Source organism: Crinia signifera, chromosome 5 (genome assembly GCF_055691185.1).
Source record: "Crinia signifera chromosome 5, ASM5569118v1, whole genome shotgun sequence".
NCBI classification, from domain to species: domain Eukaryota; kingdom Metazoa; phylum Chordata; class Amphibia; order Anura; family Myobatrachidae; genus Crinia; species Crinia signifera.
Genome location: NC_139221.1, coordinates 54,021,047 through 54,033,498, shown reverse-complemented (window position 1 = coordinate 54,033,498; position 12,452 = coordinate 54,021,047). Strand labels below are relative to the sequence as shown.

The 12,452-nt window shown below is 46.2% G+C and overlaps 1 protein-coding gene and 1 pseudogene across 3 annotated transcripts in view; both read left to right on the top strand.

Annotated features, from left to right (window-relative positions):
- Window positions 1-12,452, top strand: part of NCOA2 (nuclear receptor coactivator 2) — a 200,273-nt gene that overhangs the window by 5,053 nt on the left and 182,768 nt on the right. The gene's annotated exons all lie outside the window — the stretch shown is intronic.
- LOC146006077 (U2 spliceosomal RNA) lies at window positions 10,611-10,746 on the top strand (annotated as a pseudogene).

Genomic DNA, 12,452 nt, shown 5'->3' with positions numbered 1-12,452 from the left:
ATTGAATCTCGTCTGCAAATTCTCGGTCAAGCTGACCGAGAACAGGACAAGGGTCACAGCTGTTGAGCAAGCTCGACAGCCGTGACCCCAGATTGAATACCCCCCTAAGAAGAAATCACCCCATACGTGTATGGGCCTTAAGTGTTAGTTAAGATACGTCTAAGATCTTGAACCTTGACCTCTCGGAGCCTTTATTTCAGGTGGGGGTGCTTTGCATGACTTCAAGACATTGCTGTTTTTAAGTACGATGATCTGAAATGCATACAGCAGCTGTTTTCCTTGTTTAAGTGAGTTTTTTTTTTTTTTTACAGAGTGCAATGTAATTATGCGGCAAGAACAGCAATGCTTTTTTCCTTCCTTCCAAACTTCTGCTCCAGGCCCACCACTTTCTGACAGCAAATGAGTTTGTAGAATAATTTTCACTTCAGCACCTAAGAAGGGCTGGCTGTAAGAACAGAGGGATCAAGTTACAGGCAAAGTCAGTGGTTAGTAGCTTGGTGTAGTAGCTGGGCCTAATGTGTACAGGGGACACCGTGCAGATAACGGGCTGTGATTTGTGCCATTCCTGAGCACTGTACATTATGATGTGATTCCTCTTACCAGCTGCCCAAATACAGAAGCTCTGTTCCAGCAAGTGTGCCTGTGTGGGTGTAGTGATAGTCAGACGGCTGAGTGGCTTATCGCCTGGCAATGAATCAATATTTCATGAAGAGATTTCCTTTTCTGTAGGTGACCTGTGGTTTTTTAGATGTTGTAGGACTATAAATGACCTATTTTCGCTAACCAACCTTGTTGGGACTTGTAGCACTTCGCCTTTGTTACACATTCAGTGCTTTTTTAGGGCCCTTACTATTATTTCAATTTTTTGTTGTTGTTGTTAGTATAATTCAGTGGTCATATAGTGGTTTGGTGTTTTCATACAACTGAACAATAGGATCAGCAACACTATTACCTCAATTGAAACCATCTGTTTTTTTAATCTTCTGTATTTTACTCCTGCTTCCTATAGAAAATGTCTTATTGTCTATTAATAGAGTACAAAATGTATAAAAATAGACTTTTTCTTCTAGCGGATCTTCTCACAACTGTACATTAAGGCAGCATTGCCACTTGTACCGGCAAACTGTTATCCCTGGCCATTTACAGTTCTGCAATACAGACCAATTTAAATGGGAGCAGGGGGGGTGAGCTGGGAGACCAATCAGAAGCCGCCATGTGATCAGATCTTCCTCCCACCATTTTTCTTCTCTTCAACTAGCGATAGCCATCGGTGCAGTCGCCATCGATGGCAATACTGCAACCAGCTATTGATAGTAATACAATATGTGATGGATGACCATCGATATGTTTAGCTATCAATGGTCATTCATTTTCTTTGACTGACTGGCCTGTGGACTAATCAGAACATGGAGGTAGGGCTTCAGGGTTGTTGGGGGGGAGCACAGTTATGCTCGGCACCTTGAAAAAAATTTAAATAAACATAAAGTATTCAACATTGGCCAAACATAAAGTATTCAACATTGGCCATAAACATTGGCCATAAACCTATCTTAAACTGGATGTATGAGACACACAGCAGTCTCTGCGACTCTGGCCAAAGGGAAGTGTCCCAGCTATAAACAGATGTCTGAACAGACCAGCTATAAATGTATATTTGTCTATTGAGCAAGTGTACATCCTATAAACTATGTTTCTGAGAAACTCTCAGAGATTCCGTAGAGTTGTAAACTCTTTATTCAGAAAGTCCTGTTCCCAATATTGGACATTCGTTATTTCTGTTTTGAATGTAGCCTGTAACAAGAAAATGTTTCAGAAAATGTTCTAGAACTTTTGGAAGCAAATTGCGGCCATCGCTATGTAGAAAATTCCCAAAATGTTTACAATTTTAAAAATAGAACGACAGGTGGACTGTACTGTAGGCCGGCCAGACAGATAACACTGTAGTTAGCACTAAAGCTGGTGACATAACATTTCTGATCCGTGACTAAACAATATATATCGGTGTAAGGTGTTAATTAGTAATTACCAGAGCTTCACACACATGGATTAAATGGCACGTCAAATATTAAGATTACATAACCTAATAATATTTTAGTGGATCTTTCTAAAATTCTGTGTTCTAAAATTCTTGTGTGGCGTTCATTCTAGCACCATTCCCATTAAGTTCCTCTTAACTGCCTGGAGAGTTGGTCTCCTCTGGTGCATCTAGGACTCTGTGGCCTGTATCTCGGCACTGAGATACAGATCAGAATGTGATAGAAGCACCAGAGAACACCGTGATACCCCAGGCAGGAACTGGTGCAGGGTGCTAGAATGAACATTATTATAGAACCTTATAGTTCTTTTTTTTCTGAAAACACCTCTCTCATTGGTCCTGGATTATTTTGCGGTACTTATGTATTATCTGGGCTCCCATGTTAAATGCACCCCATTTTTTCATACCCCTACTATCCAATTACGCATGGAGTTGATTTTATATAGTGTGGCGAGCGCAGCGAGCCACCGTGCCCGAAGCGTGGCGAGCGCAGCGAGCCCCGCAAGGGGACGCGGTCTCATAAGAAAAACGGGAGCCCAGATATTACATAAGTACCTATTTTGCAGTACAAATGTTTAAGGGCTCTCCTCTCTAGCAAGATGTCTAGGATCTAAATGGGTCCATGAGAACCATGGGTGAGTTTATATTCTGTCCAGGCAGGAAATTGAAAATGGCCACAAACTAAGGGATACTTTTACCATAGCAACTGGTCATATTCTATTATCTTCTAGAACAGGGGTGTCAAACTCAAATTCACCGGGGGCCGCATCAGCAGTTTGGTCACCCTCAAAGGGCCGGTTGTATGTTGGCATCATAGTACAAACCAATCCGATACTCCCACCTAAAACCAAAAATTCCAGAGACTTCATCTTTGGTTGGTATTTACTGGGGACCCCCCTGCACCCCCATGCTGGAAATCAAGCACCTTGAGAGTATATAAATACTATGTAGATATCCAATTAATGTGACTAATGTTTACATGCAGTGTCAGAATGCTAGCTCTATTAAAACACCACTTATGAAGTCTGGGGGCGTGGCCACGGCGAGGCGGGTGTGGGGAGAGAGCTCCCTGGATTAATATCCTGATCTATACACTGAGCCGCTGAAAGGTGGTAAAACCCCCGTCTCTCGAGCTCCATAGTTGCATAAAGGTACCTGCTGCTGAGTGTACCAGGCGCAAGGTCTGATGTTGGAGACTGTGGCGTTCGCTTCCGTCTGTGCTGGCTGCTGTGTTGTGCCGAGAGGAGAGAGTCGGAGCGAGATGGAGACTAGTGGCCGGGTGCGCGAGGCGCAGGAGAGTGACGCGGCAGACACGTGGAGGAGGGAGTGTGACGCGGCAACCCGCGGCGTCTCTCCGGTGACGAGTGGGACACGAGCTGGGCAGGAGAGGGAGAGAACCCGGCTGGCGCCTTTTAATCAGCCCGGTCCATCATTCCACCCCAGGCAGCCAATGCAAAGTGGATCTAGACTCTAGATTGTGCGGGCCACATGAAGAGGTCTGGCGGGCCGGATTTGGCCCGCGGGCCTTGTGTTTGACACCCGTGTTCTAGAAGGTACCAAGTAAATAAGTAAATTCTGGTTGCTATGGACAACATCCCAACTTCAATAGAACTCTCCGGGATGCGGTCAATTTGCCGGCGGTCGGGATCCCGGCGTTCAGAATCCCGACCGCTGAAATCCCGACCGCTGAAATCCCGACCGCTGAAATCCCGAAACTTTCTCCCTCCGTGGGTGTCCACGACACCCATAGAGGGAGAATAAAATAGCGTGCCGAGCGTAGCGAGGCACCGGGCTCACTGCATGGCGAGCGCAGCGAGCCCGCAAGGGGGGGCGATCCACGTCCCCCCCCATGTCGGGATTCGCCGGGATCCCGCCCGCCGGGATTACGTATCGGATCCAACTCTCCTACCTTAGTAAATTTACCCCTATGATTGTGCTCATAGTCTGCACAGAAGAATATCTGGACACTATGGGGCCTGGCCATTTAAAAATCCACCTTCTGTGAGAGATTAGCTGAGCGTTTCCTTTGAGTATCCGCAATGCTGCTATGTGTAAGTGTTTCTCTACTTCCTGGTTTCTATGCTGGTCACCTCCTATGCAACCAATATATAAACTAGGGAAACCAATTGCAACTTGCCAGTCATGTATCTGACTGAATGAAAACTTGATTAAAACTTGATTACCTATCATAGAGATCAGTGACTTCTATGGTAAACTCCTCCGCATTTGCTGAAAAGCAGCTTGCACGAGTTTATTTTTAGGGCTTTTCAGTTAGTGCACAAGAAGCAGTAGTGACCATTGGAACAAGAACAGGTGTTTTGGCTGCATTCATCATGGTTGCAAATCTACAGCAGATGCTCTCCGTGCGGTGAATGAGCCCCACCGAACATGTCTTCGTTACTATATTGAAGAGAACCTGTCACTATGAAATAGTCTTATACAGTGTCTGTTGTACAATATAAATGATAAAAGCATAGATTTTTATTTGTTTTGAAAAACATCAACATATCAGAGGGGTGCGTGCCTCTGCCTGAGCTGCTCTATCCCTCTAATGCTGTGTACACACGGGGGCGATAGGGGCTGAAATCGCTGGGAATATGGTCGCTGAGCGACCATATTGACAGTGATTGGAGTGTGCACCAGCGATAAATCGCCGGGTGCGCGCTCCCGTTTTCAGCCCCTGAATGGTCGCTGGTCGGAGGAGCATGCTCCTTCGACCAGCGACATCCCCTGCCTCTTCACCCAGCAGTGTTTAAATTTTCATTTGCGACCATCTCTGGTCGCAGATGAAAACGGGACACGGGGCAATATGATTGCTGAGCAATATATTGCTAGCGATCATATTGCCCCGTTTGTACACAGCATTAGCCAGACATAGCCAAACTTTAGCCCTCCACCTGTTGCCCCATCATGCCTTTCCACACTTTTACTATTAGGGAATGCTATAACTATGGCAAGGCATGCTGGGATGTGTGGTTTCACAACAGCTGGAGGGCCACAGTTTGCAGAGTTTGGGGTCCTGGAATACTGTTGCGTAGAACAGATACGCAAGTATAAAACATATGAAGGTTCTCTGGAGTCGTTAGTAGTATGAGTGGATGACAAAAGAACATTTCTGAAGAACTCTTTGTATAGCAGTAAAAGCTGTCCTTCCTTTTGAGACTGTAATACAGTGTTGTACACATTAATAGGAATGTGGGACGTTTATGAGCATAAACCACGGCGACTGTGTTTCTGCTGAGTCAGCTCTTGGGGCACTTTTCTATGTGTGGTTTAGTTGTACCTTAAAGGTTCTCCTTTTGTTTTCTCCAAAACTGAGCACAAGTCTGAGGAAACCACAAACATACGATCCATGTATGCTACAAACGTCAGACAATGATGCACATGCTTCCTTCCTCCCCTGTCCGCTTCAATGGAAACACTGCTCGGGGACGTCATCTAGTGACTTGCTGAGCTCCCCGAAAACTGGTAGCGCCCCACGTATTGTATACCAAGAATTTTATGTCCATTTTGCAGTACCCATTTATACTGAGGAATTTGTTTTACATATTCTTCTTATAGGCTGTGATCTGTATATCTGTAAACCTGACATACGGTAATTTTAACACCTTTCCTTTTTTTTTTTATTGTCTTTGAATTCCCATATGTATAACCGTACAGCATCTGCTGCTGTGCATGCTCCATTACTGCATTACCTGCACTCAGAGAGGAATGGTTTGTAAGCACATTAGCTTACATGGTCTTCTCATCAATGACAGTGGACTAAAAAAAAAAAAAAAAAAAAAAATATGTGTATGTATGTATGTATATATATATATATATATATATATATATATATATATATATATATATATATATATATATATATATATATATATATAATGTTGTGTATCCCTTATTGAGATATCTATTCAAATTATTCTGAAAACCATAGTTTCTGGAAATGTACTTCTGTAGCTGGCGCTAGTGGGGACATCTGTAGCTGGCGCTAGTGGGGACATCTGTAGTTGGCGCTAGTGGGGACATCTGTAGCTGGCGCTAGTGGGGACTTCTGTAGCTGGCGCTAGTGGGGACATCTGTAGCTGGCGCTAGTGGGGACATCTGTAGCTGGCGCTAGTGGGGACATCTGTAGCTGGCGCTAGTGGGGACTTCTGTAGCTGGCGCTAGTGGGGACATCTGTAGCTGGCGCTAGTGGGGACATCTGTAGCTGGCGCTAGTGGGGACATCTGTAGCTGGCGCTAGTGGGGACTTCTGTAGCTGGCGCTAGTGGGGACATCTGTAGCTGGCGCTAGTGGGGACATCTGTAGCTGGCGCTAGTGGGGACATCTGTAGCTGGCGCTAGTGGGGACATCTGTAGCTGGCGCTAGTGGGGACATCTGTAGCTGGCGCTAGTGGGGACATCTGTAGCTGGCGCTAGTGGGGACTTCTGTAGCTGGCGCTAGTGGGGACATCTGTAGCTGGCGCTAGTGGGGACTTCTGTAGCTGGCGCTAGTGGGGACATCTGTAGCTGGCGCTAGTGGGGACATCTGTAGCTGGCGCTAGTGGGGACTTCTGTAGCTGGCGCTAGTGGGGACTTCTGTAGCTGGCGCTAGTGGGGACTTCTGTAGCTGGCGCTAGTGGGGACATCTGTAGCTGGTGCTATATATGTGCAAGAAATTGCTTAACATTCAAATTCAGTGCCTGAGAGGGGTATGGGTCTTGGGGTCAACACATATTATGCTGACATGCATTGGGTCGACCACTGAAGTTTGACACGGCTTAGGTTGACCCATGAAATAGGTCATGGTTGGAAGTTTTACAAAAGCATTAGGTCAGCAATGGCTAGGTCGACAACCAAAAGGTCAACATGAGTTTTTCACTTTTTTTTTTTTTTAGATGGTAGTGCAGGAAATAGAGTTTTGGCACATGTCGGTTAAAAAACAAAAGTGAAAAACCAACCTTTTGACTGCCGACCTATTGCTTGTGTTGACCTTAGCCACATCGACATATTTCATGTGTCCACCAAATCCATGTCGATCTTTAGAGACCGACCCAATGCATGTCCCTGGGAACACGCACACACACACTTTGTTTCATGTTTTGAGATCCTGTAAACTATATTTGTGTGTGTTTCATGCGTTTGAGGTGTTTATACAACATAAATGCATTTTGTGTTCACACATGGCTCCCGTCCTCAAGATACCTCATTGGAATATAAAAATATTCAGAAAAAAGGAATAATCCGTTATCCAAAATGCTTCTGGGTCTGAGCATTTTTGGATAAGGGATTCTCCACCTGTATATTAGTAAGTGGTATCCAATAAGGATGGTGTTTGTGTGTCTTTGTCTGCTGATAGTATTAATACTTAATAACAGGACGGCTTTGTGAGGTGGCGCCATCACTAATTGCAGTGGTTCTGTCACCCGCTAGCAGCAGAGACAGATGTTATATGTGCTTAACATCTGTCTGTCCATTCCCCAAATTCCATTGTGCATCTATAGTATGCACTCTATAACCTCAATTCCTGTAGCCCCATATTGTGATATGTGGTATTTATTTATTTATTATTGCTGGGTGTGCTGGGATGTGTAGTTCCACAGCAGATGAAGTGCCACAGTTGGACTAACCCTGATTTAGAGAAGTCACCTGACATGGGCCCTTATTCTGATCGGTGCGGCCGGATCCGAATATGCGGCCAGCACCGTGCGTCCTAAACCCCGCCTTCCATACGTATCGCCAACTCCATCCGTACGCGGTAAGAAGCTGTCCGAACGGACCGGACGTGTATTTCTCATGAATACACCTCCTCCATCTCAGGGAACCTCCCCCATCATTCAATGGTCGCAGACCATCGAATGCAGGACCGAGTGGCCAGGCAGCTCCCGCAACCTCAGACCACTCGGGCATTTCTCTGTGCAAAAGCAGGGATCTGGGCGGGCAGCTGACATCCGGCAATGTCATATGTCCACCCCCCACACGTGCGTCACGGCCGCATTACCATACGTACACCCAGCATTTTCATGGGAACGCCCGTGAAACGCGGGGTGTACACATATGGTAATGAGCCCAAACAGCCCTTCACACCCCTCTCCACCCCCTGTTCGTAGTGTACACATTTCATGCGGAATGTGGCCGTGCGTCCCGCTCGCACATGCGCAGAGACGCCTCTGCACATGCGCAGACACAAAACATCGGCGGCACGAACGCACGCGGATATTACCGCACCAACCAGAATAAGGGCCATGGGTTGGGCCTAGTTCTGGGTTCAGGCACATTATTACTAGGGAAGTGGCGTATTTGTCCACCTGTATGTTTCCTGGGTAATACAGCAGTTTCTGATGTGCCCACAGATGCACGTTCCTGTCAGTCGGCTGCTTTTACCCAAGCTTCTCGCTTGTTCGCAGGAAATGTGACACCTTTTTAAGTGTTTTCCTGCTTTGTTTTATGTGTGATAAAGTGCAACATCTGAATATGTTCTAAATATACATCCATGCATGTATAAGCTTTAGAGCTTTTACATCTGTTAATGCACTTTTCACACGATAATAAACACAGGAAAGCAAATCAAAATTGAATAAATAAGAAGCAGAGATTTGGTTCCAGCCATTGCATTATAAAATATTCACATTACATTCAGCATGACTAGATATAATGCATTATCGCTTGCATCTAGCACAATTTAATGCATTGGTGAAGCCACAAAATATGAGACCACGTGTGCAAAACACAGGTAAAAAATTCAGACGTCACTGAAACTTTAGCCATTTTCTTATCAGTTATTTGGCAATAAGTCTTTTATTCATGTCATGGAATTGTGGCCACATTTATCGAGTCTTGATCTGTCTATTTTGTATATAAACCCCTCGTAATTTAACTGACAGGAAGCCGGCATTGTCTCTCCCAATTTAGCAAGGGGTGGCAGCTTTCTCCTTTCGGACTGACATTAGCGGTCAGTTCTGAATTAGGCCCAATGTCAGGGGTGGCCAAATTAGTCCTTGACCTCTACCGACAGTTCATGTTTTCCTTACCACCTGTGACTCCGTCTGTTTATGAATGTCACATTTTCAAGCATGTAGTCAGTTAGTAATGACTGCACCTGTGGACCAGCAAGGTAACCGCTTCCTGCCCTGTTCCTGTCAAGGGTGCATGCATACCAAAGGGACCTTTGGTATGGGGACCGCGTGTGCGCACCACATCATTCGATGGTCAGCAACCAGTGAATGATGTGGGTGTCCCCCCATAGCCTCCAAATGGATGGTTTTCCAAAATATCCATTTACAGTTGTGCGGGCATCCTGGCGTGCAAGGTGGGGGCGGGCAGTATTTAGTCCACACGCAACGCTCATTGTGTATATTGTGTGGAGAGTCTGACTGATACTCATTTCTTCTACTTTGCATCCAGTGGCTTCTGAATTTAGCGGACATGAAAAGTCTACCATGGAAGCAGAGAATACACTGGGCAGTGGTTCCGCTTTTTAGCTGCCAACGGTTCTTGTTCTGATAGTTTTTTTGGTTTGTTTATGATTTTTTTTTTTTTTTTTTGCAAGCTTTTGTTGTTGAACCTGGTTTTACATCTTATGACTAATTTTTTTTTTGTTCCCTTGTATAACCACAAAGCTAGCAGTTATGCAGCACCACACGAAATTTTCCCACGGCACACACCGAACAACCTATACAAGACTTAGGCAATTTGATATTGACATGTTCCACCAGTGTTCTTTGACGTAGACACACACAGGAGAAAGACACTGACATTACTGGAAGTTTCCTTCACCTTTCACTGTTTCTAGTTCATCTGAAACCAAAAGTTTATGTTGTATCAGATTTTATTGCTCTATATTAGTTAATAAAGGTTGCCAGACATAAAAGAGAGCCACGTTTGCTATAAATGTGTGCGTGCACCATTCTCTACGCTCGTTCCCGCATTCCTGTGAAAATCCACCAAGTCCCTTGTTGGCTGGACGTGATTGACAGTGACCATTACAGGGTGCTGGAGAGAGGCTCATTCACACGCCCCTGCATTCTCTCGCCACACACTTTGTTCTCTGCCTTTTGAAATTTGGCGTGCTTGAAGATTTGAATTCAAGTGAGCAAGCCATTCACCTGATGCTTGTTGTTAAATTCCGTGGCCGGGGGGCCCACGGTTTATTTGCACACTGCAGAGAAATGTGCGGCCTACATTTTAAAATGATCTATCCCTATTTTAAGTCAGTAGATTCGTATTCATAAATATGTACTGTATTCCATGTAAGGCAGGCATGTCCAAACTGTGGCCCTCCAGCTGTTGTAAAACTACACATCCCAGTATGCCTTGCAATAGATTTAGCATTCCCTGATAGCAAAACTGTGTCAAGGCATGATGGGACTTGTAGTTTCTCAACAGCTGGAGGGCCATAGTTTGGACATGTCTGATGTAAGGGGTGGGAGTTGCCATCTGGAGGGCCATAGTTTGGACATGTCACTTGTTTACGATGGGTGGGAGTTGCCATTTGTGTAAAGGTTTAACTCCAGAACCAGCACCTCAACTTGTGCCCCTTGCATGTAGAAATCATACGAATTAGCACAATATTGATCGGAGCTCTATGGGGCTGTTTTTATCGCTTCTCGGCCTTTTGGCTAAGATCAAGTGTAGTATCTGTTCTTATCAGTGGGTATGGACTGGCCCCTGGCAAAGAATAGAGAAAGGCTGGACTGAGTAGCTGCTCTGATGGGCGGAGGGTGTGGGACCCCTCTTTTTTTGCCTGGGAGTGGTGAAAAGTCTGTCTGAGTACCTTCACCTCTGCCTTTGGTAGGAGGTGTTGTTTCCGTAAATCCACTGGTAAGAGGGGGGGAGAAACACTGGGCCTAGTAGTTTGACTCTCTTGACGGGGTTCGTAGCCCCCGAAGGATGAGACAGCGAAAGGCTCAGTCTAGTATCCATTCCCAAGGAGCAGAGAAAGGCTGGGACTGAGTAGATGGCTCCTGTTTCAGAGGTTCGTAGCCTCTGATGGGGAAACCGCGAAAGGCCCAGCTTAGTAACTTAACCTTGGGATCGGAGAAACACTGAGTAGATTGCTCTTCCGAGGGGGTTGCAGCCCCTAAGGGAGTCTTTCGAAAAGCCCAGTGGAGTACCCATTCCCATGCCAGGGGCTGGAAAGTGAACTATGATGGGAGCAGAGAAATACTTGGTCGGACGCTGATCGGTCGGCTGCTTGGAGTCCGAGGCTGCACTGTGCCCCCGGGGAAACTCGGGGGTGCCGAACATGCACGGGTGATCCCAAAATCACCATGCACTAGCACTGCACACTTCCCTCTAGGTTAGCGCTTCACATCCTTACCTCGTCCTTTTGGATGGGGTAGGACAATTTTTCACACCCCCACCCCGGCCTTCTGGCTAGGGTCTTCTTTATTATTTATTTCTTTTCCTTCTCACGTTCGTCACTTTCACGGTTTTTGTAGTTTGTCACGTTTTTTTGGGTAGTGTGGTCGACCCTTACGGGCCTTCCATTTCCCCAACGTGCCAAAGCTCTCGCCTTTTGGGGAGAGCTGCAGTCCCCCCGAGGACGACCCCGAGCCGCAAGGCGGAGGGAAGTCCACTGAGGGTCTCTCCAAACCTTCGGGTGCGGAGGACCCACCGTCCTAACCCTTCCGGGGGTTGAGGAAAGAGGGTCTCTCTAAGCTTCGGCGAAGAGGACCCACAGTTCCCTATTTTCCCCTCTTCGGCCTTATGGTTGAGAGGGGTTAGGGGAAAAACACGTGTTTAGGCACAGCACTGGTGGTAGGGAGCACACCTCGGGCTCCTGAGTTTCTTCAAACTCTATGGGGCTGTTTTTGTGCAAGTTCAGGCTGCCACTATGAGGCAGGGGTGTGCATTCATTGCAAACAATTGGTTTAGCCTCTCCATTTTTGGGATTTTTTTTTAATTATTATTATTTTTATATATGCATTAGTGGCTCATCTACAGTTCTACCTATTGTTTTGATTTATTTAATTTTGATATAATTTTTATACCCCTTTCACACCACCATTTTTACCTAGTTATTGTTGGGGTACCCTGGGTTTTGGCATGAAACAGTCCAAGGAAAGAAAAACCCAGGTAGAAATTTTGGTTGGACACCGGACGACCCAGGTTACAGGGTAGTGTAAACAGGTAATCCAGGTCAACCAACCCAGGTCCCTTTTGTAACCCTGGCCCTTATTCTGATCGGTGCGGAAATTCCCGCATGCGGACGGACCGCCGATGTTGATCGTCTGCGCATGTGCAGAGGTCACTCTGCGCATGTGCAGGCGATTTCGCCGCACGGATTCTTTATACGCCGCACAGGGGGCGTAGAGGGGCGTGAGGGGCTACTTAGCCTCATTACCCTATGCATACGCCCCGCGTTTCATGGGCGTTCCCATGCAAACGCGGGGCGTATGCATGGTAATGAGGCCGTGACGCGTGGGTACGGGGCGGGCA